At 37.4% G+C, this 24,253-nt stretch overlaps 1 protein-coding gene across 4 annotated transcripts in view; it reads left to right on the forward strand.

Annotated features, from left to right (window-relative positions):
* Positions 1–24,253, forward strand: part of CDH18 (cadherin 18) — a 526,050-nt gene that overhangs the window by 38,676 nt on the left and 463,121 nt on the right. For 3 of the 4 annotated variants that reach the window (XR_006221469.1, XM_042997273.1, XM_042997295.1), the window contains exon 3: positions 17,395–17,506. The exons of the other annotated variant lie outside the window; for it this stretch is intronic. The gene's annotated coding sequence lies outside the window, so the exon portion shown is untranslated. The remainder of the gene's footprint in view (positions 1–17,394; positions 17,507–24,253) is intronic. 4 annotated transcript variants of the gene reach the window in all.

The raw sequence follows: 24,253 nt of genomic DNA on the forward strand, positions 1-24,253 counted from the left end.
AACTGAGCCACCCAGGCACCCCAGAAGAATTTTTTCTTAAAAAGTGAATTCATTTTCTAACTATCATTATGAGTAAGGGAGGTGCTAATTTTTAAAAGTAATTATACATGTAGTCTGAAATATTTTTGATAGATCACTCTTCTTCATTGTCGTATATCAATATTTTCCCAGTACTTTTTAATTCCTAATTTGAAATGTGATAATAGCACGAGTAAAGGCTAACTTTATTAGGTCATCTTTAATCATACAATTAGAGACAATATTTTTATTAATCTGTTTTCTTTCTTTTAAAAAGGTATGCACAATCTGTGCTACCCGTTACCTAAACACATAAAAGAAAATAGCTGTAAAGGAAATTGCGTATTGATTCATGTTTTCAGCAGCTGTTTCTGTTTACATAAAACTCAGATCATTTTTAAATGTTAGTATACTTTCAGTAATTTCAGTTACATATGATCCACATAACTATAAGAGACTCTTAAATACATAGAACAAACTGAGGGTTTCTGGAGGGGAGGTAGGTGGGGAGATGGGCTAAATGGGTGATGGGCATGAAGGATGGCACTTGGGATGAGCACTGGGTGTTACATGTAAGTGATGAATCCCTGAGTTCTACTCCTGAAACCAATACTACACTGTACATTAACTACTTTCAATTTAAATAAATTTAAAAATAATAATAATAATAAAAGAACCACAGTAACAAGTTTGTACAGTTGACCATTCTACATGCTGAATTATAACAAGGGCAATCCTTGCATTTCCTTTTATTCCTTCTTTCTTTAGATTTGAAAATATTGCATAGCCTTCTGAATTTCCAGGTAAAATCGAGCATGAGATAACATCTAAAGAGACAATTTCCTGAGTCTGTCTCTCAGAGAATGATCGCAGTTTAGCATTACAATTTTTTCTTTCCAGTTTCTATAGTCTGACCAGCATCAATTGTGTGTCTGATGCTTCTCTGTCACTGGTGAAAATGATTCTTATAACTCTCCCAAGGTAACGGCAGTGGGGACTGGGATCAGAAATGTCCATGGTTTCAGTTTAAAGATTAACTCTGTAATAAATTCTGCTGACTGATGCATTGTTCAGTTTTTTGAAGTAATCTTTGACATAAGGAGAAAATAAACACCTGCCCACCACCTGGCAGCGTGTTCCACATTGGTTTACTCACTTTATTCTTTTTAAGCTGAAAATATAAGAGAATCAGTTAGCGGCTGACAGGTTCACCTTTCTATGGCGAGAGAAGGTTGGCATAGTTTCAGGTACGAAATTTTGGAAACCATTGAAATCCAGTATACATTACATCATTGGATTTGTGGAGAATCTAGAGCCCTTAATCTGGATGCAGTCTCAGAGATACAAATCCTCCCCTGGTGTATCGATTCTTTTTCTAGAAATGGGTTGTATTGTTTGTTGATGCTGACAAATCCCTCCGTATGCCATCCCACTCAGGAGCAAGTGCCTGTTGACTTCCATTATGACTGGCCACTAGATGTGCTTATTAGGGTCTTATCCAGGGAAAACCACCAAGGAAGACTAGTGAAAACACAGCTTATTTTCAAGTGTATCCCTAGGATGCTCATTGCCGGTGTCTCAGCAAAAGCTTCACTAGCAAGCTGGCAAACATTTTATTTCCCTCAACTAGAGGCAGTTAAACAAACCGGCTTCTCTAGAGGATGTCATAATGTGAAATTTTAAAATTAAATTACATGACCTCTTACAGACCCCAAACTCCTCTTTATATCCCCTATTATTTTTCACAACAATCCCTTTCCTCGTGCTGCCTTCCATGAGTTCGTAAACCGAAAACCTTGAAGTGGATAATTTTTCAATACTTCCTTCAATAAACACAAACAAGAACTTATGTTTGGCTACTATGCAAGGAAAATCTCATTTAAATCAGAAGCTGCATGAGAGAAGATATACAAAACATAAAACAACATTGGCTCATTATTCTGATGCTATCGTTTCAGTTCTACTTTTCTCTGAGTTGAGTTTTTGGCAATTTTCAAATGCCAAATGACTTCTAACGTCTTTCTTAGGAGTAACTTTTCACTTAAATGCACAGTCCCTTCACAACCAGAGACTGTCCAATGCAAATGCTTTTTGCATTGTTTCTGTTAGTTTGTTTAATCGCTTCAAACACCCAAACCAAATTAAGTCCCTTCACTTTTCACATCACTCAAGCTAAATAATGATAGTAAAATATAACTCGACGACTCAAAACATCTCAGCTTAGGCACTAGACGTTTCCTGGAAATACCACCTGCTTCTCAACCTCTTTGACCTCTCTGGAAGCGGAACAAAAGAAGGAGATGATTAGACATGAGCTCAAGTTTATTAAAAGTTTCTCGTGGATTAAGCACAATGGCAGAGATTTTCATTTAATCTTTGCAAAGACCCTCTGAAGTCAAGATCGCCTTCTCGATTTTAAAGAGAAGCATCCTCTCAGCAGTGAAACGCCATATACACTTTGGGTATAGAAAAAAGTCCGAATCAGGATTTGAATCCACGTCTCCTGGACTTTACAGGGTCTCTTTCCCCATCCTACCGCGCCTCTTAAGTTTATGTCTTTGTTCCTTTGAATCTCTGAACCTGAGCATTTATAGGATGGGCGCAGGTAATGCTGCTGTCTTCCTGGAGGCAGTGTCTGAGGGTCTTGTGGAATTCTTGATACACCTGCAAAGTGACCCTCGGAATAACCATTCAGTTGAGATAAACTCTCCTTTAAGGATGCCCCATGTTCTTAAGGAGTGGATGTGGGTGACTTTGCGCTGGGGGAAAGTGCCGAAGCTATCTCACGTTAATTTTGAATACCGCCAGTCAGGGCCCGAATCCTTGTTATCAAAATCTATGTACCTTACAAAGTGTTTTAATTTACTCCGGAGTGATAAGAGTTGAGAAGTTTAAGTGTGAGAGAGCGTTTCCCTGGTGCAGGCAAAAGGGGGTAGGCGAGGCACTGGAGTTCCTATTTATCTTTCCAAATAGAATGCTGACCTCCAAGGGAACGCTCTATCTCATATAAACCGTCCATGCCTCGAGTACTTTGGGGTAAGGCATTAAAGGGCATCACTCAAGCTAAATCTCACGGCTACCGCCGGACTATGGATCACTGATGAATGAGCCAGCAGTTGAATGTTTAGCAGGCTGTGACGACTTTGCACGGAAATAGGAAAATTTATTACCCGCCTGCCACAGCAGTGCCTGTCCTGGCTGCTTTTCCTGCGGGTCCCTCCCAACGTCTACTCCCACGCCATCTGATATAGTCAAACCCCTTGTCGCCCCCCCCCCTCCCGCCCCGTCCCCCGGTTTCCCCTCCCCGCAGAGAACGGAGGGTCTACACCGTCTCGGAATCCTGTGTGTGTGTTTTTCCCCCCCAAGAGCGGTGATGCTAATGATGCTGCTGTTGGTCTAGGGGTTTAATTTTTTTTTTTTTTTTTTTTTTTTTTTTAAGGGCATTGCTTTCCACCTGACCTTGCAGGGAGGGCTCTAAAGGGTGTCCATTTGCGCGGCCCCAAAGCTGCACGATGTGGGGGGGGCGGGGGGGGCAGGGGAAGGAGACAGAAGCAGAAGGCGAAGGCAGCGGCCGGAGAGCGGGGAGGAGAGGAAGGAGGAGAGACGGGCAGAGGAGAGCATCAGGCGGACGGGCTCCGCCAGCCAATCAGAGGCGCGCTCGGGAGCTGCAGCAGCCGGAGCCGCGGAGCCCGGGGCTCCAGGAGCGCTGAGCCGAGGCTGGGGCTCTCCGAGGACGAGGTGGCTGTGCCCTGAGCGCGGGGGGGAGTCCCCTCTTTGCTGCTCGTAAATTAAGTTCCTTTCCGCCAGTCGGGGCAAGTCAGCCAAGGTAAGGCTTCCGTAGACGACACTTTACTCTATAGCGACGTTACTATCTATTGCATTTTATTTATTTATTTTTTTTTGGGGGGGGCAATGGGGCTGCTTACCCGGTTCTGAGTCAAAACCAGTGTTTAGTGAGATCCTCCTCCCGGATTGGCTTCGCAGGATCTAGGGCGAGCGGGAAAGTTGGGGCTGATGCGTCGGAAACCTTGGGGCTGGGATACATTTTTTTTTTTTTTTTTTTTTGAAATTTTCTTACCCAGGAATGTTGCCGTAGAGCCTATGGAATGTGAGTCTTAAGAAGCCCGCTGGGTGTCTGTTTATGTTTCTCGGTGGATGGTGCTGTGGTCCGCCCTGCCCCCCGAAGAAGTTGGAAGGAGTCCGCAAGGCACCTTTGAGTAGTGATGGCCTCAAATTGAGCCGTCACGTATGTCTAACTGTGAAAGTGAGGGGGAGCATTGTCAGAATAGAAACAGGGACGTCGCAACTGGAATTTTGGTAGTGCTTTTTAATTATTGCCTTGCCAATATCCTCTAAAATTTCGTGAGAGCTGAGGTCTGAAGCTGCAGGAGAGCAACGCTCATTTTCTTTTTTCTCTCTTTCATTCTTCTTTATTTTCCCCTGAATTTCTTCCGTAAGTGCTTATTAACGCTTAAGATGAAACTTTTACTTCTTTTAAAGGGCACTATAAATGATGCATAAAAAGGAATTAGGTAGGCTTCTGTGATTAGCAGCACACTTTATTTAGTATGTGCCCTTCTGGTTGCTAACTCTGATTCATTTACCTTTCTTAACTTCTTGAACCTGTGGGAATAACACTGATATCTATTAATGTTTGCGTCTAAAAATCAAGGTAAAGTTGTGCCTTATGCATGTTTATATGGCTGTGTGTGTGTGTGTGTGTGTGTGTGTGTGTGTGTTGTACGTGTGGATGTGGAACTGAGCAAACCTGTCATGTAACAGGTGAAAATATACAATTTTATTGGCTGGTTGTTACAGTATTTCCTTATATCAATCCTGTGGTACTTAATGAACTTTCAGATTAATCAAGAGTACATGCTCCTTGCTATTTCCCTGCTAGATATCAAGAAATCCTGAAATAAAATTCTTAGCTAAAATTATTATGGTATTCTGTTCGTTCAGGTGATGGCATCACTGCTTTGAGCTGAGAGAGATAGATCAGAGAAAGATTTTATTGTGTAGCCAAAAAAAAAAAAAGTAAAATAAATAAATAAACAAACACATAAATAAAATAACCTTAAGCTCTGACAATGTTTTGGAACCTTTATTTTCCACTCTGAGATCACCCACAGATTTCTGAAAGCAGGGGGCTTCCCTTATGCAGTAATGGTTCTCTTTTATTTTAGTGGACTTGTCTTACTGCAGAAAATATTCTAAATCAAGAGTTTGAAGTCCAGATTAGATCTCTGGTGTATCTGGCTCGATGTGGGAGGGGAACGCGGGATACGATCCTGGTAGAGAATTAGTTCTGTGCTCTAACACGCCGGTCCAAGCACCAATCATGATGCTGGTTTCTTTCCAGCCTCCTGTTAGGTAGTTAATTCTGGGTTTCTTGATAATTAATTAACCTAGTGTAGGTCAGCCCACTCATTCTCTTAATAACACATTCATTTAATGCCTTGTTGGATAAGTATTTTATAAACCATAATACTGATGATTTTCACAGACATAGCTAACGTAAGAAGGGAAAAGACAAAAAAAAAAAAAACCAAAAAACAAAAAACAAAAAACAAAAATGATGCCAACGGTGAAGTCTGATTTCCTGCCAAGAGTGAGAGGTAGAAAATGAGGATTCACTCTTTTAGATGCCACAGAAATGTCCAACTGAAGATTACCCAATAGTAAAGGAAAATATGATAGTAGAAAGAAGGTAAGAGCTGAGAAACTCTAGCTATAACTCTGTCTAGTGCATGTTGAATATAATTGGCTATCACAGTTGCAAACGTGGTCGATACCAACCGGTGCTTGAATAAAATCTGTACGTTGGGCAATTGGAAATTATTCCTCCTGATGCTCTATTTCAGATGGATAAAATGGAATCATGAGAATGAATGAGTCAGCCCAACTTCATAAATTCTTTAGACGAAGGGTGCTATATATAGTAAATATATGGTGCTTTTTATTGACCTATATAAATATCCTTATTGTGCTTCGTGTTGATTTTTGTGGTCTGATGAATACAAACTACACTTCCACAGCGTGTATCTCACACGTGTCCTGTATTTGTCTTGTTGATGATTAGAAATTTGAAGTAAACCTGAGATGTTTGCAACCTGATATAATCATCCTTTAGAATCTGGACGTGCATATACTTTTCAATAGATTTAGGATAAAACATATTGAACTTATTGACGTAAAAAAGGTTTACTGATCTCAAATCCCTGTATTCGATACAGTGTAGAGTGAAAAGTTAGAAGAAAAATTGAGAGATTAAAGACTGCAAGTATGTGAGATGCTGTTTTGCATTTTTTTATTTTAATAAGTGGAGGATTTCAAACTTTTTAATTTGCATAATATCTGCCGTTTATATTGTTGCAGTATACATGCCTACAGAACTATATTTTAGGTAAAGTCCTCTATGAATTTTTTTAAATGTTTATTTTTGAGAGAACACGAGTAGGGGAGGGGCAGAGAGAGAGGGAGACACAGGATCCTAAGCAGGCTCCAGGATCTGAGTTGTCAGCACAGAGCCTGACCCAGGGCTCGAACTTGTGAGCCACAAGATCATGACCTGAGCCCAAGTCGGAAGCTTAACCAACTGAGCCACCCAAGAGCCGCTAGGGAAGGGGTTCTGAACCTTGGTGTTGTTGATATGGTAGGCTGTATAATTCTTATGGGTTCGGGAGGCTGTCCTGTGTTTTGTAGGATGCCAAGCAGCATCCCTGTTTTCTACCCACACAATGCCAGTAGCAGCATCTCCAGATCGTGACAACCAAAAATATCTGCAGGCATTGTTAACTATTTCCTTGGGGGGGGGGGCGACTTGCACCCCTGTCTCATTGAAAACCACTGCTGTAGAAAAACCTAAAGACTGTGTGCAGAAAAGGGTCATCCAATATATGGTTTGAGTGGGCAACCGCCCATGTATAGTTCATTTTGGATGCTCTGTGATGATTCCTCTTCTCTTGCTTGGGATGGATTTCAAATTTTAGGTGTTTCATTAAGTCCCTAACATGAACTGTGGAAGTTTGTGTTAGCAGTATTACTTTTTCTATGAACTGAAAGATTGGGCTGTGTTATCATATGCTATCATTTGTAGGAACAAAAGAAAATACAAAATGAGAAAAAGCAAATGTACATGTGGGGGTTGAAGGCATATTTCACTTAATTTTTGTTTCATATGAGCCTTTAGTATAAATTATAAGTAAATTCAAGATACTGATTCTCTTCTATAATAGCTTTTGCTTATTATTATTATTATTTTTTGGAGTATGTGTATGTTTGGAATGTCAGGAGTGGGTATTCAGTCTAGTAATTCCATGTGCTTGGAGTAGTTTATAATGTTAGAAGTGTCCAGAAGTAAAAGGAAAACATTTTGATTTTAAAAGCATAGTTCTTAATAGGTGGTGATGTGTGGCACAATAAAAAAATATTGAGCCTAATGATTTGGAGACATAGAAGAACTTGATCCTGACCTTGATTACTTGTGTTAATGTCCCTTGTATATAGGCCATTTTTTCCTCGTCTGCAAAAGGAGATAGGAATAGGCATGAGAATCAAATAATACAAGGTGTTAAAATGGGTTGCAGTCTATAAAGATCTGTACCAACCTTAGTAAATTATCATAGGTTCAATGTCTTTGATGATTTGTTTGACGAGAATTGACTCATCATGCTAAATCTTCCAGCTATTGTGGTTAAAGATTATCTGTAAGAAATGGCAGTATTTTTGTTTTGTTATTTCAATTCCAGTTAGTTAACATACAGTGTAATATTAGTTTCAGGTGTACAATATAGTACACTATAGTGTTGATTCAACGCCCGGTGCTCATTACTAGGGCACTCCTTAATCACCATCACCTATTTAACCGATCCCCCCACCTCTGCCCCTCTGGTAACCATCAGTCTGTTCTCTATAATTAACAGTCTGTTTCTTGGCTTCTCTCTCTCTCTCTCTCTCTCTCTCTCTCTCTCCGCCCCCCCCCCTTTGCTCATTTGTACAAATGTCAGTATTCTTATTTTTTTATGGATTAAATAAAACATCTTCATTTTGAAATGTGATTTAAGTTATAGACAAACCTCCTTATTCTCTCATTTCCATCCTTGCCCATATTATCTACATTTATAATTTGTTTAAAAATACAGAAATGTGAAATCTAGAATGCATCTTGAACTTTACTCTCCAATAAAATCCATTTAACAGTTACTACCAATTTGGTATGTATTTTCAAAGTGATTTTTAATGAATGGATTCATGTGGATATCTACATATAATTCTAAAATAGAGATTTAAATTTAAAGATGCATTTACTCACAGATGTATGCATTCATATAAGCATATGCATACAGATACAATAAACACAGCTCAATATTATACCCAACTAATTTTATAGTGTGTTCACTGTTTCATGTGCGTTTATAGAGAATTCATGAATATTTAGCAAGAATCCAGTAGACCATTATGTACAGATCTGGCATTTAACTCTAGTTCAATGTTAGGGACACACATTTGTGTACAGCTTTCTCTTCTTATTAGATCAGGGTGATTTCACATTGGTTGACGTCCCTGCCATAGTGAGAGTATACATTTTGACTATCGCATATGATTGTATGGATTATTATCATTCATTTAAGTAATCCTCTATTATAATGTTTTTTAATAGTAAAGAGAAGGCCAAAACAAAGTAAATAATTCAGTATCTCTATCATTGCTGTTAGTGTTTTGACTTTTAAGTGTGGCATATGTTCCTGGAAGAGATTTTCAGGAAAAGAAATGGGCTTCAGGGAAATGTAAGAGCAGGTTTAAGAATATTCACTGTAGTGTATCCTGATATGTCTGGATGTTGCTTCTGTAGATTCCAGAAAATTCTGATATGTACACTTCTACACTGTGGCTATATCAATTTAGGAAACTTCTTGGTAATCTGAGAATAAAATGAACAGAGCTCAATCCCTACACGTATTTGAGTGAAATATTGAATAAAGCAAGTATTTCACTTAACTGAGCTCCCTTAGATTATGCCTTATCTAATATTTCACTCACAGTGAATGGGATGTAATAGATGAATTGTCAGTAAAATGAATTTGGACTTTGCAGGTACCTCCACTGACAAAAAAGGAATTCAACTATCCTTTCCATTTTACTTCTGTTTCTGTGATCATAAGGATCTTCAAATAGATTTTCATTGTCATTATATTTATGCCCTTGGGACAATATATATGATTTCTATATAACTATGCACAATCTGGTGTGACTGGCAATTTCACTTGACCCAGTTATTTTCAGTCTACCTGATACCACAAGTATTTTAAATAAAAATATCTGCTGCGTTAACCTCACAGTCATCAGTGGGATTTAAATGAAGGCTCAATGCCATTTTAACCTATTGGATCATCATAATACAAATAATTTTTGAAACCAACCATCTTGAAACCAAGATGCAAAGGTGTGATAAAACTCTTATTTATAGTTTTCCCTTGTGGAAGTGAAAATTAATATACCAACTTTGAAAAGCAACTTTCAGTCCATGGCCAGTGGCGGGAAAAGGCAGACTTCCTTACATGCCAATTGTGGGAATAAACCAATAGGAAACAATACAAAGTATTAAAAAATTAAGAAATCATTCAAGAAGTTAAGCTTAAGAATTCAGATCAATCCCAAAATGACAAATTGATGGAACCTGAATATTCAACTCAATACAAAATTTTATAATTTATTTATATTTTATTTTTTTTAAAGTTTATTTATTTTGAGCGATAGAGAGTGACAGTGGGGCCTCCCACTGGGGCTCTATCTCATGAACCGTGACAACATGACCTGAGCCAAAATCAAGAGTCAGACACTTAACCTACAACCACTGAGTTGGATAATGTATTGAGACAAAATGTGTATCTTCCAATTTTTCTGTACGATTTATATATTTAAACATGTGTAATTAGTATCTTTAGCCTTCATGTGATATCATTAAATGAACCATGAAAATATAAACAGATTATTTTAGCTTCATGCAATTTTGTTGCTTTTATAGAGAACCTGTTTATTGGCTGATTGGTTCTATAATCCAAAAGATTATTCAGTAAGATTTTCAATTCTGATAATTGAAATTCTACTTTTAAGATGATTTATCATATTTTTAAAGTAAAAATAGCCATGTTAAATACTAGATTATATTTTACTGTATTAAATGTTAAATTCATTTATGGAGGTTGCATTCTATTTTAGAAGAGGGATGTTTTACAAGGGAAATAATATATTGTAGAAAATACCATTATTAAGGGGGGGAAATAAAAGTGGGATGTGGAATAAAAGTTTTGGAGAAATAAATGGCAGTTTATATTTTAGTTTTTATGGCTTATAAGCCCTCACTAAGAAGATGACTTTGAATAAAGCCTTGGGGGAAGTATGGTTATGGACAGTATTGATATCTGATAACCCCCCAGGGGCGGGGGAAAGCAAGTACAGAAGTGGGGAGAAACATTCAGGGCCCAGAGAAGAATAACAAGAAGGCTAGAAGAGCTGGCATGAAGTAACAGAAATGGAGCATAGAAGGAGATACCATTAAGAGATCACCCTGGGGCGCCTGGGTGGCTCAGTTGGTTAAGTGTCCGACTTTGGCTCAGGTCATGATCTCTTGGTTCGTGGTTTGAGTTCCACATCAGTCTCTGTGCTGACAGCTCAGAGCCTGGAGCAGCTTCGAATCCTGTGTCTCCTTCTCTCTCTGCCCCTCCCCAGCTCACATTCTGTCTCTGTCTCTCTCTCAAAAATAAAGAAACATTAAAAAATAAAGAGATCATGGAAACCAGATTGTGTATAGATTGTGTAGATTAGTACATAGACTTTGTATTTTTCCCTAGGACATTTGGGGTAGTCTTAGATATTTCTGATCAGAGAAATGACTTAATTTGATATCTGTTATGTTAGGTGGTAAAGGAAGATGAAGAATACAGATGGGATTAAGGTGACTAATCTGCTATATTTCAACAAAGAACTCCGGCCACATGGTTGCAACTAGACAGAAACAGAGGCCAGTTGTAGAATTATTTCAATAATTTGGAGGAGAAAAGATGGCGACTTGTAGGAGAGAGAAAGCAATGGAGGTGGGGAAAACAGGTGTATCTTGAAATTAAAGCTACCAGGACTTGACATTGTATAGGATATTAGGGGAAGTGGGGGACAGTGAGGGTAAAGGATAACTTTTGTTTGCTGCATTTTGCACAATTAGAAGGATGTAGTTGCTGGGGCACCTGACTAGTTCAGTTGGAAGAGCTTGTGACTCTTGATCTCAGGTTCATGAGTTCAAGCCCCACGGGGCTTTGAATAATAGAGATTATTTAAATAAGCATAACAAAAACAAAAAAAAAAAAAGGAGAATGTAGTTCCTATCTCTAAGAAGGGAAAGAATTGAGCTGCACAAAGTTTGGCAGGGGAAGAGGGACAGGCAGTTAGATATGAAGAACTATGTATATTTTTTGATAGAAATGTCTAAGTAGGGTGTGGAGTCTGCTGAATACACAAATGTGGGGTTCAGGGGAGAGCGATCCATAGGCTGCCGGTAGGAAATCAGGAGCCACCCTCCACAGACTGCATTTAAAATGAAGGGAGTGGATATGAATGAAAAGAGGTAAATCACAAGGCCAGAACCTGAGGCAACCTGACACAGATAGGATGGGAAATGAAGAAACACCAGAACACCAGGTTGAGAAGCAGAAGCTGAAGAGGGAGGAAGAAACTCCACTCCACGAGTGATGATTTCAAGGAAGAGACCGTCTTGAAGAACCTCTTATATTATGGAAATGGAAACTCCCAAAAACATATAAACATATGCATTTTGGACATTTTAATTATAAGTTTTAAGAAGTAATTTCCTTAATTAAAAATGTCCATCTTTGAAGGACTTTATTCATTATAGTTGCTTTTTAAAATTTTTTAAAATATTTATTTATTTTTGAGAGAGACAGGGTGGCAGCAGGGAAAGGGCAGAGAGTGAGGGAGACACAGAAGTCAAAGCAGGCTCCAGGCTCTGAGCGGTCAGCGCAGAGCCTGATGCAGGGCTTGAACCCACAAACCGTGAGATCATGACCTGAGCTGAAGCTGCTCACTTACCCGACTGACCTACCAAGGTGCCCCTACAATTATTGCCTTTTAGATCTGACAAATATGTAATATAAATATATATAATTTACTAATGACTGAATCTTTTGCTTTTTTCCAACCCAAAATTATTCTACAAATAATTCTACAAATTATTCTATATTTTTTATTCTGTAAGTATTTTAAAAAGTAGATGAAATTTCCTATAGCCAATATTCCAATTAAGGAACTGTATGTTTTTACATTGCTATCCTGCTTGTGATTTATGTCCAGCCTTTGAAATGCAGGTGAGCTGTATAAAGAACCCAGATATGAATCTACAGTTGTAGCTGCAAGTTTAACGTGACTATCAAATAATGAAACTTATCTTAGAGCAAATATGCAAGATTATTATATTAGTATATTTTTATCAATGATGCTCACAACAATTAAAGCTTTTTTTCATCAACTATTCTAAGATTCATGCATGTGAACACATGTGCATACACATACAACAAATAACATTCTGTTTCTTTTATTTTTTAAAAAATTTAATGCTTGTTTATTTTTGAGAGAGAGAGAGAGGGAGGGAGGGAGAGAGGTGGAGAGCAAGCAGGGGGAGAGCAGAGAGAGAGGGAGACAGAATCCCTATCAAGTTCCATACTATCAGCACAGAGCCTGAAGCAGGGCTCGAACCCATGAACCTTGAGATCATGACCTGAGCTGAAACCAAGAGTCAGATGCCTAACCGAATGAGCCGCCCAGTTGCCCCTTTTTTTATTAATATTTTTTAATGTTTATTTATTTTTGAGACTGAGAGAGAGAGATACATAAAATGAGCAGGGAAGGGGCGAAAAGAGGGAGACACAGAATCTGTCAGCACAGCCCAACGGTGGAGGGGGGGCGGGGCTCGAACTCAGGAGATCATGACCAGAGTCAAATTCGGATGCTTAACCAACTGAGCCACCCAGGGGAGCCACTTCTTTTTCTTAATCTAACAGATAATCAGCTTGATTAACTAGCACTTTATCAACAAAGCTTCACTTAAAATGTTTATAATCTCAGATAAATGAAGTGCTTAACTTTGAAAAGTCAGTTTTATGAGGGAAATTACAATAATACCTTGAACAATATAAGAATTTGTATAAGTGTTGTGTGTGGCCAAGTGGAAGGCTAATGTGGTGGGCAGAATAACAGTTCCCAAAGATACTCAGTCCTAATTCCTGGATCCTGTGAATATGTTAGATGACAGAGGAAGATTAAGAATGTAGATGGGGAGGCACCTGGGTGGCTCAGTGGGCTAAGCCTCTGACCCTTGATTTTGGCTCAGGTCATGATCTCATGGTTTGTGAATTCCAGCCCCAGGCCAGGCACCTCCAAGCAGTGCGGAGCCTGCTTGGGATTCTCTCGCTCTCTCTCTCTCTCTGCCTCACTCCCATTTGCGTGCAGTGCTCTCTCAAAATAAATAAATAAACATAAAAAAAAAAAAAGGATGTAGATGGAATTGAGTGTGTTAATCAGCTAATCTAAAATGGGGAGATGATCCTAGATTATCCAGGGAGGCCCACTGTAATCACAGGGTACTACAAGTGGAAAAGGGGGGGGCGCCTGGGTGGCTCAGTCAATTAGAGGCATCCCATTCTTGATTTGGGCTCAAGTCATGATCTCACGGTCATGAAATGGAGCCCCACATTGGGCTCCACACTAGGCATGGAGCCTGCTTAGGATTCTCTCTCTCCCTCTCTCTTTGCCCCTCCCCCCCAATAATAATAACAATAAAAGGAAGTAGAAAAGGGAGGCATAAGGGAGAACAGATGATGACATTTGCGAAGAATTCCAATTGCTGGCTAGGGATACAGAGGGAGAAGGCAGAGCACTAAGTGCAATATGGGAAGCTGCTAGAATGTGGAAGAAGGCAAGGGTTCTCCCCTAGAGCCTTTAGAAAGGAATGTAGCCACACTGACACTTTTATTTTAGGGCAGTTATGACTCATTTCAGACTTCTGACCTATAGAATTATAAGATAATAACTTTGTAATGTTGGAAGCCACTAAAATCATGGTACTTTGTTGCAGAAGCAATGGGAGACTGATCTAGCAAGCCTAAGGAGGTGTGTTAAGTTTTGCCTTTTATAAATAAATCATTTGAATTTTCTGAGAATAAAGGCATAGAATATTGTTGAGTATATAATAATGATACCATTAACCTGAGATTGTTATATTGCTCAACATTATAAATTGTTGCAAAAAATCATATCAAACCTGAAGAATGTTTTTTAAAGCAGAATGTAAAGTATAATTACCCCTAATTGAAGAAAACAATGTATCTTACCTAATGTGTACTTTATTGTCCCCAACAAGTACATTGTACTTCTATTAATAGGAGCCTACTGGACTTTTGGTTCCTGTGTCCAAATATGATTTAAAGAGTGTCAAATTTTTTGTACAGCTCTTTTAGGTAGTTTACTCATTTATGTAACAATACAAACAGCCACTTACAAATTAAGTAAAAAAAAAATGGAATGTGTAGCAAAGTAAACCACCTCCCCCCGCCCCCCGCTTTTTTTACTTTCATAGTAGGAAACATTCAACTTTTGAGCAATACCATTTTATAAAAGGCAAACTTCACCATGATAGGCCATTCCATAGCTTAGAGGGTATAAAGATATAACCTGGTATGACTAACAAAGATGGATTTCGAATGAGAATATGGAAATCTGTGTTTCTTTACTGATCTATTTTTTAAATAAGTGAATGAGATGACTCTTAAGTAGGGAAAAAGTTACTTAGCCTCCCATTCTGAATAGCTCTTCCTCATGTTTAAAGCATAACATTCGTGAGAATGTTCACAGAAAAATGTTGAGCATATTTCAAATGTATAAAAACGAAAAGAATGGAGTAAAGCATATCTTCTAGTAGTAAGTGGCTAATTACAATTTTTGTTCAGTCTTTGAAATGTCCCAGACATATCATTTACTCTTACCTGGTTACCCTATTCAGCCTGTGGTTCTCGTAGTGACGATTGACCTGCCCACCTGCACATGAATCTTTACAGAGCAGGAAGAGAAGACAAATGAGTAACACACACCAGTCTCCCCTAATCTAGCTGTCTGGTAATATTGCAAGCACTGGAAAAAAATTGTTTATCTGAGCTTCCACATTTGTGATCTGAGTTCTGTGATTTGCTCTCAAAGTCCCTGGCTGGCCACCCAGGGGCAGAACCTACTCTGGATCACGTGTCCGTCCCTGGCACCTAATCAAGTGACATTTCATTTTCCTCTTAAATGTTTGCTTTTCTGATTTATATTCTTTCTATTAATTCTTTAAATGGTAGGTGCTCAGTATAACAAGTAGACTGGTAAGATTACCAACCTTTCCCCTTCTTCCTCCCCTACTCAGCTCAAGTATCCCGAAATTAGAACTTTTATCCATCAGTCTTTTTGTATACATCTATAAATCATGCATGAACATATATGTGCATAGAGATATAATACAGACATAGACCTTTCTTAATGTAAATGTAGTATGTGATTTTACTGTACAACACATTTTTTACATAAAATTAGATTACTAAGCTCTCTATAAATCAATAACAGCAGTCTGAATCTTCCTTGTCTTTATTGTCTCAAGATTAATTTGTTTTCAGTCCTGCTTCTGTCTTTATGTCCTGCCACACTGCATATCTTTTCTCTTTTGTCCTTCATCATTCAGTCTTATCCCTCGAAATTTTTATTTGCTTCTGTGTTAGTTAACTTGGGCAGACACAACAAAATTCCATGGACTGTGGGGCTTAAACAATAGGAATTTTTTGCTCATAGTTCTAGAGACTGGTAAGTCCAAGATCAAAGTGCTGACCAATTCAGTTATCTGGCAAGTGCTCTCCTTTCTCTTCCTGCTTACAGATGGTCATTCGCTGTGTCCTCATATGGCAGAGAGCAAGCTCTCAGGTGTCTGTTCTTATAAGGTCAACTATTCTCATATGAGCGCCCACCGTCACGACTTTATCTAAATTGAATTTCCTACTCAAAGGCCTTTCTCCAAATACCATCACTCTGGGGGTTAGGGTTTCCACGTAGGAAATTTGGAGGTACACAGGTCAGTCCACAGCAACAGTTCCTTCTTCTGTTTTCCTATTTTCAACTCTTTTTAAAATTATTTTATTAGTATTATTGTTATTTCTAAACACCCTATTTCTTCCTTCTGCCATTCTTTATTCTTCTGATCATTCCAATCTCCTCAATGTGTTCCAGTCCTCATGCACCTCTTTCTCCAGTCACCTTTTGTGACTTTAAAAATGCCTCTGATGTTATAGCCCTTTGTTGTTCTGAAACCCTTCAAAATACTAGAAACTAAGTCTACACGCCTTCCCTTAAATGTTTCAGGTGACAGTCATCAATTATGTCATTTTTCCAGATTGTGTGTGTGTGTATACATGTGCGCGCGCGCGCGCACACACACACACACACACACACACATGCTATCTGAATGTAAATGTATGTAAATATACAGAGAATAATATATGGTATAGGATACTTATGTGCATGCACAGAATATATTATTATTATTATTATTATTATTATTATTATTATTATCATTTTACAGAGAGTGTCAGTGGTGTGGTAGGTAGGGCTAGAGGGAGAGACCCTTAAGTAGACATCGCACCTAACACAGCCCCACGCAGCACATGGGCTTGGTCCATTACCCCCGAAACTCCTAGAGGAGACCGTGACATGAGCTGAAATCTAGAGACAGACACTCAACTGACTGAGCCACCCAGGCACCCCATGTATTATCTTTTTCTCAACTCTTTTTCCTATAATTACGTAGGGTGCCCAAATCCGTGACATTTTGTATTGCCAATGATATCTAAAGACTTTTTCCCCTGGATGTATTAAATGCATGATGTAAAATGAAATTTAAAATTATTTGTCTCAGAGTTTTTAAAACAGAGTTCTGGAAGTTTCATTAGGCAAAATGTACTTGCATCCATTTATTATTCACTTGAATAATAAAAAGAACTCAGGAAATGACGATCGGTAGTACATATCTCACTGGTTTGAAATAGTCAAGGCATGAATCACCCTTTCAGATGAAATGTTCTCACCAACTTTGAAGGCCGCTCTTGTGTGATTCTGGAGATGGGTAGCAGTTGAGAATAGCTTGTTTTTCTGAGAAAGCATCTCACTCTATTTCCAGTCCAGTGCTAAGGAGGATTTCATGTGGATGCAAAAAGGTATTTTTAACCCAAATTTGGTATTAGCATCATGGAATTGCTGACTCTTCCGAGTGTAAAATTGTGGCTTTTTCAGAAAGAAGTAAACTGGGACACTCTGTCAGCATCCTGGAAACGATACCCATTCTCTACTAAAGGAAATGCCAAACATTTAACATGAAAAAACAACAGATTAACTCAATGAAAAGGTAAGGTGGTTCTAATCAATAAACTCTACAAGAGTAGTTTATTGTTAGCTAATACTTATGTCTCTAACTATACCGACAAAAAAAGTATTCTTTATAAAGGTTGGATTTTCTAAAAGACATGAAATATTTAAAATAACAATTCCTTCAGATCATGTTCAATTGTGATCGATCTTTCTGCTCTATGTAAATACTAATGGAGAGCTTATGTTTCAGATGTTTATCAAAGTGCACATTTGTCCTGGACATTCCATAATTTATTTTTCTGCATATTAATTTTTCTCTGAATACCTGTACCTTTTCTCCCACTTAATGCCTTTCATTAAAAAATTACTGCCTAAGATGGGGTGCCCGGATGGCTCAGTTGGTTAAGTGTCTGACTTCAGCTCAGGTCATGATCTCACAGTTTGTGAGTTCAAGCCCTGCGTTGGGCTCTGTGCTGACAGCTCAGCGCCTGGAACTTGCTTAGGATTCTGTGTCTCCCTCTCTCTCTGCCCCTCCCCCACTCACACTCTGTCTCTCTCTCTCTCTCAAAAATAAACATTAAAAAAAATTACTGCCTAAGAAAATAACAATTTTTACAAAATACAAATATAGCACATTTTGGCAAAATATTTTTCATTGGAGGAAAAAATGAGTTTAGCAGAATTCTTTTATTGAATATAGACTTGATATACTGAAAACGTTGGAGAAACTAATGTGTACTTCAAACTCAGATTTTAATTAGCTTATTGATTTATTTACATTTATCGTTATATAAATTACCACTTATGATTTGTTTGTATGTGTGTAGTTAGCCATGCTAACTGGAAGTCTTTTCTAGGACTTCTGGATGTTGGGAAGCTATTATTAGCTTCATTTGCGTACAGTCAAGTCCTACAAGTTCACAGACTTGCCCAACGGGTCACACTTCGTAGTAGGTGAATCACAATGGAGAGTGCCCTGTCCTCTTCCCTGCTTTATACTTCATCACCACCCACACGTCATACCTCCTTGACCCCAGATCTCACGCTGATGACCATGACTCCTGTAACAATTATAAACTTTCTAAAATCATGGGACAGTTACTACCTCATGTCACCTCCACCAAATCTACACATGACCCGGTACCTAAATTCTAATTCCTTTTCTCTGCTCAAATTATAGTGAAAGGACATTCCTGCTATTCTCCATACCCAGTTCTCAGGGTCCCGCCTCCCCCCAACCTACTCTGACTCCTCCTCTTAACTGGTTGCATCCTCGTATCATCCCTTCCTAACAGATCAAATTCTATATATTCAGTATACCCAGCTCTATATATTGTACCCCTAAAATATATTTCACACATATTTTATATAGGTGTATTTCATATATTCTGGCATCACACTAATTTAATTCACAACGACCTCTTCTGCGATGGTTTCCGCTCATTTGCTTTCATCAGCAAATGCTGTCCTTCAATTCTCTACCATATACCAGCTAGCAGTAACTTCTTAAAAATATAAATCAATAGGTGTTGTCCTCTTTCAAAACCCTTCAATGAATCTCAATTTTACTGAGACTATTTAAGCTCTTGTCAAGGCCTCTAAAGTCCTATATGACCTCATACAACCTCCCTCTCCAACTTGATCCTCACTTATTCCTGACAAATTATATACTATCATGCTTCCCATCTTCATATATGTCAAACCTTTCTTGAAGCGTTTGAACATGTTATTCCTTTTGTCTGATATGTCCTTCTCTCCAATTTTTCTATGGCTGTCCTTTTATCCTTCATATTTAATCTCATCCTATTAAAAATAATGCCCTTTTCCCTAAAGTAGTTATCTGTTATAATAGCCTTTTTCTCATGCTCTTCAAAACTATTTTTTTTTAATTTTTTAAACGTTTATTTATTATTGAGAGACAGAGAGGGACAAGAGCACGAACATGGGAGGGGCAGAGAGAGGAGGAGACACAGAATCCAAAGCAGGCTCCAGGCTCTGAGCTATCAGCACAGAGCCTGATGCGGGGCTCGAACTCACAAACTGCAAGATCATGACCTGAGCCGAAGTCAGATGCCGAAGCCATACTGTCAGCATCCGAAGCCGAAGTCGGATGCTTAACCGACTGAGTCACCCAGGCGTCCCAAAAACTACTATTTTTTTTAAATAAATTTAATCCCTTTTTTTCACCTCCATCTAAAATGTAAACCCTACTTGAACCAAGATCTTGTTTTTCATTCACCTTTGGATCCCCAGTGTTTAAAATATTGCCTGGCACATAACCCAGAATATATTCCATAAAATATAAGACAAATATATTCATTGACTGTAATTGAAACAAGTCAGAAGTAAACTTAAAAAAAAAACAATAATTGAAGTACACATGGAAATACTGTGTAAGTCATGCACCTGCACCTACAGATAAATTACTGCAAGTTGAACATAGTAAAAAAAAAAAAAAAAAAAAAAAAAAAAAAAAAAAGAGTATTGCCTGCTTTCCAGAAACCTTCCTTGTATACCTTCACAGTCCCTCTCTCTTCCCCAGATGTAACCTTTTTTCCTCCTGACATCTTATAACATTGATGAATTTTGCCTGTGCACTTTATATAATGTGAATCATACAGTTTGGTTCGATTGTACTCAGCTTCTCAACATTACTTGTGTATAGATCATCCGTTTGTTGATTAAATCAGTAGGTTTTATTAGTTTTTTTTTTTTTTCATTTTATTACTGTAGATTATTCCATTGTATGAATATACTGTAAGTCACCATTCTGCTGAAGGGCATTTGGCTGGTTCCAGTTACCATTAAAAATAATACAGCTATGAGCATTCTTGTGTTTGAAATCTGGAGGACATATGTGGCCTTTTTACCAGGTGTATATTAGGAATGAAATGCTGCGTTGTAGGGTGAGCTTATGTTCAACATTAAAAGAGAGAGCCTAATGCTTTTCCAAAGTGGCTGTACTAATTTACACTCCCACATCATTGTGTGAAAGTTATTCTTGTTATTTTTAATCTTATTAATTTTAATCTACCAGGCAGGTATGTAGACATATTTCATTGTGTGCTTCCCTGAACTATGTTTTTTTTAAATATTTAAAACTACAGTAAAAAATAATGCATTAGTATTCATGTTCTACAACTGAATTCATCAGTTGTTTTTATTTTTCATTTGATTATTGGTAACTAGCTATCTTTATTTTTATGGCCATTTGAAAACAAATTTTAGGCATTAGGTGCAGGTTTTTAGTGATTGGAAATTGAAAGGCTTTCTGAGTGTGTGGATTTGGCAATTTTGAAATTCTCTGAACGTATTTTTTATTTACTTTCACAGTTCTTCAAGTAAAACGGTAAAATGCAAAATAAATACAATGTAGTAAGTATACTTATTTCAGATGCTAGAGAAACAAATTATGCTTTGTAACTTGTGAGGATAATCTATGAATGAGGAAAAAAAAAGGCCATGGGAAAAATAAATGAGCTTATCCATTTTGTTTATCATATTTAAAACATGAATCAGGCTTCAAATGTCATTGGTAGATAACACCACCATTGGGACAGAAGAAGAATATCACCTTTTGTTTCTATCTTTCATTAATTACTACAAAGATAGTTATTGACAAAGAAAGAATGGCAGTTTCAATGATGGGGAGCAAATGTTTGCATTTTGTTTTAATAACTTAAACACTTCTCTCATTTTTGTAATGCTTATTGGCATAATGGGGACAGCCTTAGAGTTGCACCATGCTTGTCTTTGCAAGGAAGCTCCGATGATATATTTCATATCTTTTTACACAAAATCTTTTTTAGGGACATTGGATTAAAAAAAAATAACCTTTATTTATTTTTGAGACAGAGAGAGATAGAGCATGAGCGGGGGAGGGGCAGAGAGACAGAGGAAGAGACACAGAATCCAAAGCAGGCTTCAGGCTCCCAGCTGTCAACACAGAGCTGGAGGACGAAGGGCTCAAACTCAGGGGCCATGAGATCATGACCTGAGCCGAAGTCAGACACTTAGCAGACTGAGCCACCCAGGTACCCCAGGGACATTGGATTTTTAATCTTTCTTTAATTAGATTTATAAGAAATGTATATCATTAAAATCTTATACCAGCTCTGGATGGATGAGAAACTACAAATCATTGTTGTGAAATACTGACTTAGTGGTTATTATTATATTAGGAAAAGGTTGTTTTTAAAATATTTACTTACAAACAAACATTTTGGATATTTGTTGTATTATATATTCTCAGAGTCAGAAATTTTACTTCCTTTTGTTCTGAGAGAGTCGCATTTAATCAATAAACATGTTTTGTTCTAATTTGATTCATCTTAAAATCATAATATTAAAATCATAATAAAAATAGTAAAATGTGTTTTTTAGAATAAAATCTAAAAGTAAGGAAGACATGCTCTGGCAGTTAGAAACGGAATATGATGAGATCATTCCACAAATTTTAATAAGCTATTTTATTTTCCTGCAAAACAATCATTCAGTTTCAATATTCTTAATTATTTGATATTTTTTTCAAAAAGCCTGTTTTAACTCTATATATCAATGTTATCTTCACTAGAAATTCTAATTGGATTGTTTTCATTATTATTTAAAATATCAAATTGATCTTGCATGGATGAGCAAATAATCTTTTTCAAGTGCTAATACATGTCTCCAGCTTAAACGTGATTTTTAAAGTGTAAATAAATACATTAAAATTATTTTCCCTGCTAAGAATTTTTTAAAAATACTGTTATGAACTGCATCCCATGAGCCTAATGAGCTTAGCATTTCCATTTTTATTCAGTTAGATCTTTCGCAGTTGGCATCATTTATCCACAAAACCAGATAGACTTTTAAAATACAAAGTAGTATGGTATTAGTTTCAAATACTTGAGATAGTTAGAGGGTTTATTGTACTATATACCAATTAACCTGATTATATTTTAAAGTTTTAATCACCTTTTCCTATGTGATTTTAAAATTTTAAAAATGCTATGCGAAAGTATAATATACTTAACATATGCCTTGGAACAAAAGGACATTCTATTTAATTGATAAACTGCAAATCTCCAAATTTATATTTATTCTAAATTTAAAAACTACTGGACATGACAATGTCTGTAGGTTTTAGGGAAATATTTTTTTTATAATTTCTACTATATATATTTATTGTTTATTTATTGACTTGCTTTTCTGTCTCACTTTTCTTCTTGCCACTTTGCATCTGTAGGCATCCCCAATGTTCTTTTAATGGCCATTTGCTTCTATGTATTCTTACTCCCTTGTTCAGCTCATCGACTTTCATGGTCCTCACTCATAATTTTATGACTCCATGTATCTTAGCACTGACCCTTAACTTCTGATCTGATCTTTTATTTCCAATAATGAACAGACTTCTGCCATGTTATCCTGTTCTTTCCTTCAAACTTATTAGGTATATAACACTATTAGATTTACAATACTAGATCTTGACTTACGTTACTTTAACAAGATCCTAATTTATAAACGATTTAGGACCCCTCTTCGTGGATCTAACAGTATTGATTTTTCTTATAATAAAAACAATACGTATTATGCCTTCTTTTGCTTCTCTGAGACCAACAGGATGTAGTAGAAAGAGTGTGAGATTTCGAATGAGTCAGAAATTGTTTTGAAGCTTGATTACATTAATATTTGTAGCACCACAGGCACATTATTTAATTTTCTATTTATAAAATTGCACAGCACTAACTGAGAGGATTAAAATGTTATGTTTCTAGCACAGCACAGTGTCAAGTGTAGAGAAGGCCCTCGGTAGAACATGGGTACCATTTGTGTTCTAGCAGTTAATCTTCGGATTTTTCTATTTATATCATTGACAGCACTATGATTCCATCAAAGTCAGAAAGCCGAAAGTAATGGTTGGATATTCCTTCTCCAGTATGATTCCCATTCTATCATTTCATCATGAACGTGTCTAATAGTCAAATTTTCTGTATTCCAGTGACTAGCACTGGGCATTATCCTTAATCTGGTTTATTTGGTTTATGGTGGTTCTGATTGCAATTCTTCTCTTTTCCATTAATTATCATTCTTCCACTTTTTTTTTTCTTTTATGGCCTAGGAGTTCTACAAACTGCTTGAGGGCAAACATCACATCATTCATTAATCTTATATGTCATACTAGCATGGTGGTATGTTATGTGAATGATATATATTTTAATTGGTTGGTTTGGAAGTAACATAGAAAATTGCATTTTGACATTTAGATCTGATGCCTACTCAATATGATTATACTTTTTCGTTACCTAGGTATATTTTACTTTATTTTAAAAATCAGCCCTATCCAAATGTGAGAATATTCTGAAATGACTTTAAAGCAGCTCACCAGAACCATTAATTAAATGCATCGCCTTTATTTGTTGTTGACTACATGAATAAGCATGCACATGGCTCTTGAGAATAATGGCTTGCAGTTTGCTAATGAGAAGGAAAGTTTATCCCAAAATGCCATTTTTTAAACTCATTTCAATGAGTAGAATATTCAACAACTAGAATCTGTTTATTAAAAAGAAAAAGAAAAAGTTGGGGTGCCTGGGTGGCTCCGTCAGTTAAGCGTCTGACTTCGGCTCAGGTCATGATCTCGCGGTCAGTGAGTTCGAGCCCCGCGTCGGGCTCTGTGCTGACAGCTCAGAGCCTGGAGCCTGCTTCGGATTCTGTGTTTCCCTCTCTCTCTGCCCCTGCCCTGCTCATGCTCTGTCTCTCCCTGTCTCAAAAATAAATAAAAACATTCAAAAAAAATTTAAAA

The sequence above is a fragment of the Panthera tigris genome, chromosome A1, assembly GCF_018350195.1.
Source record: "Panthera tigris isolate Pti1 chromosome A1, P.tigris_Pti1_mat1.1, whole genome shotgun sequence".
Taxonomy (NCBI): Eukaryota; Metazoa; Chordata; class Mammalia; order Carnivora; family Felidae; genus Panthera; species Panthera tigris.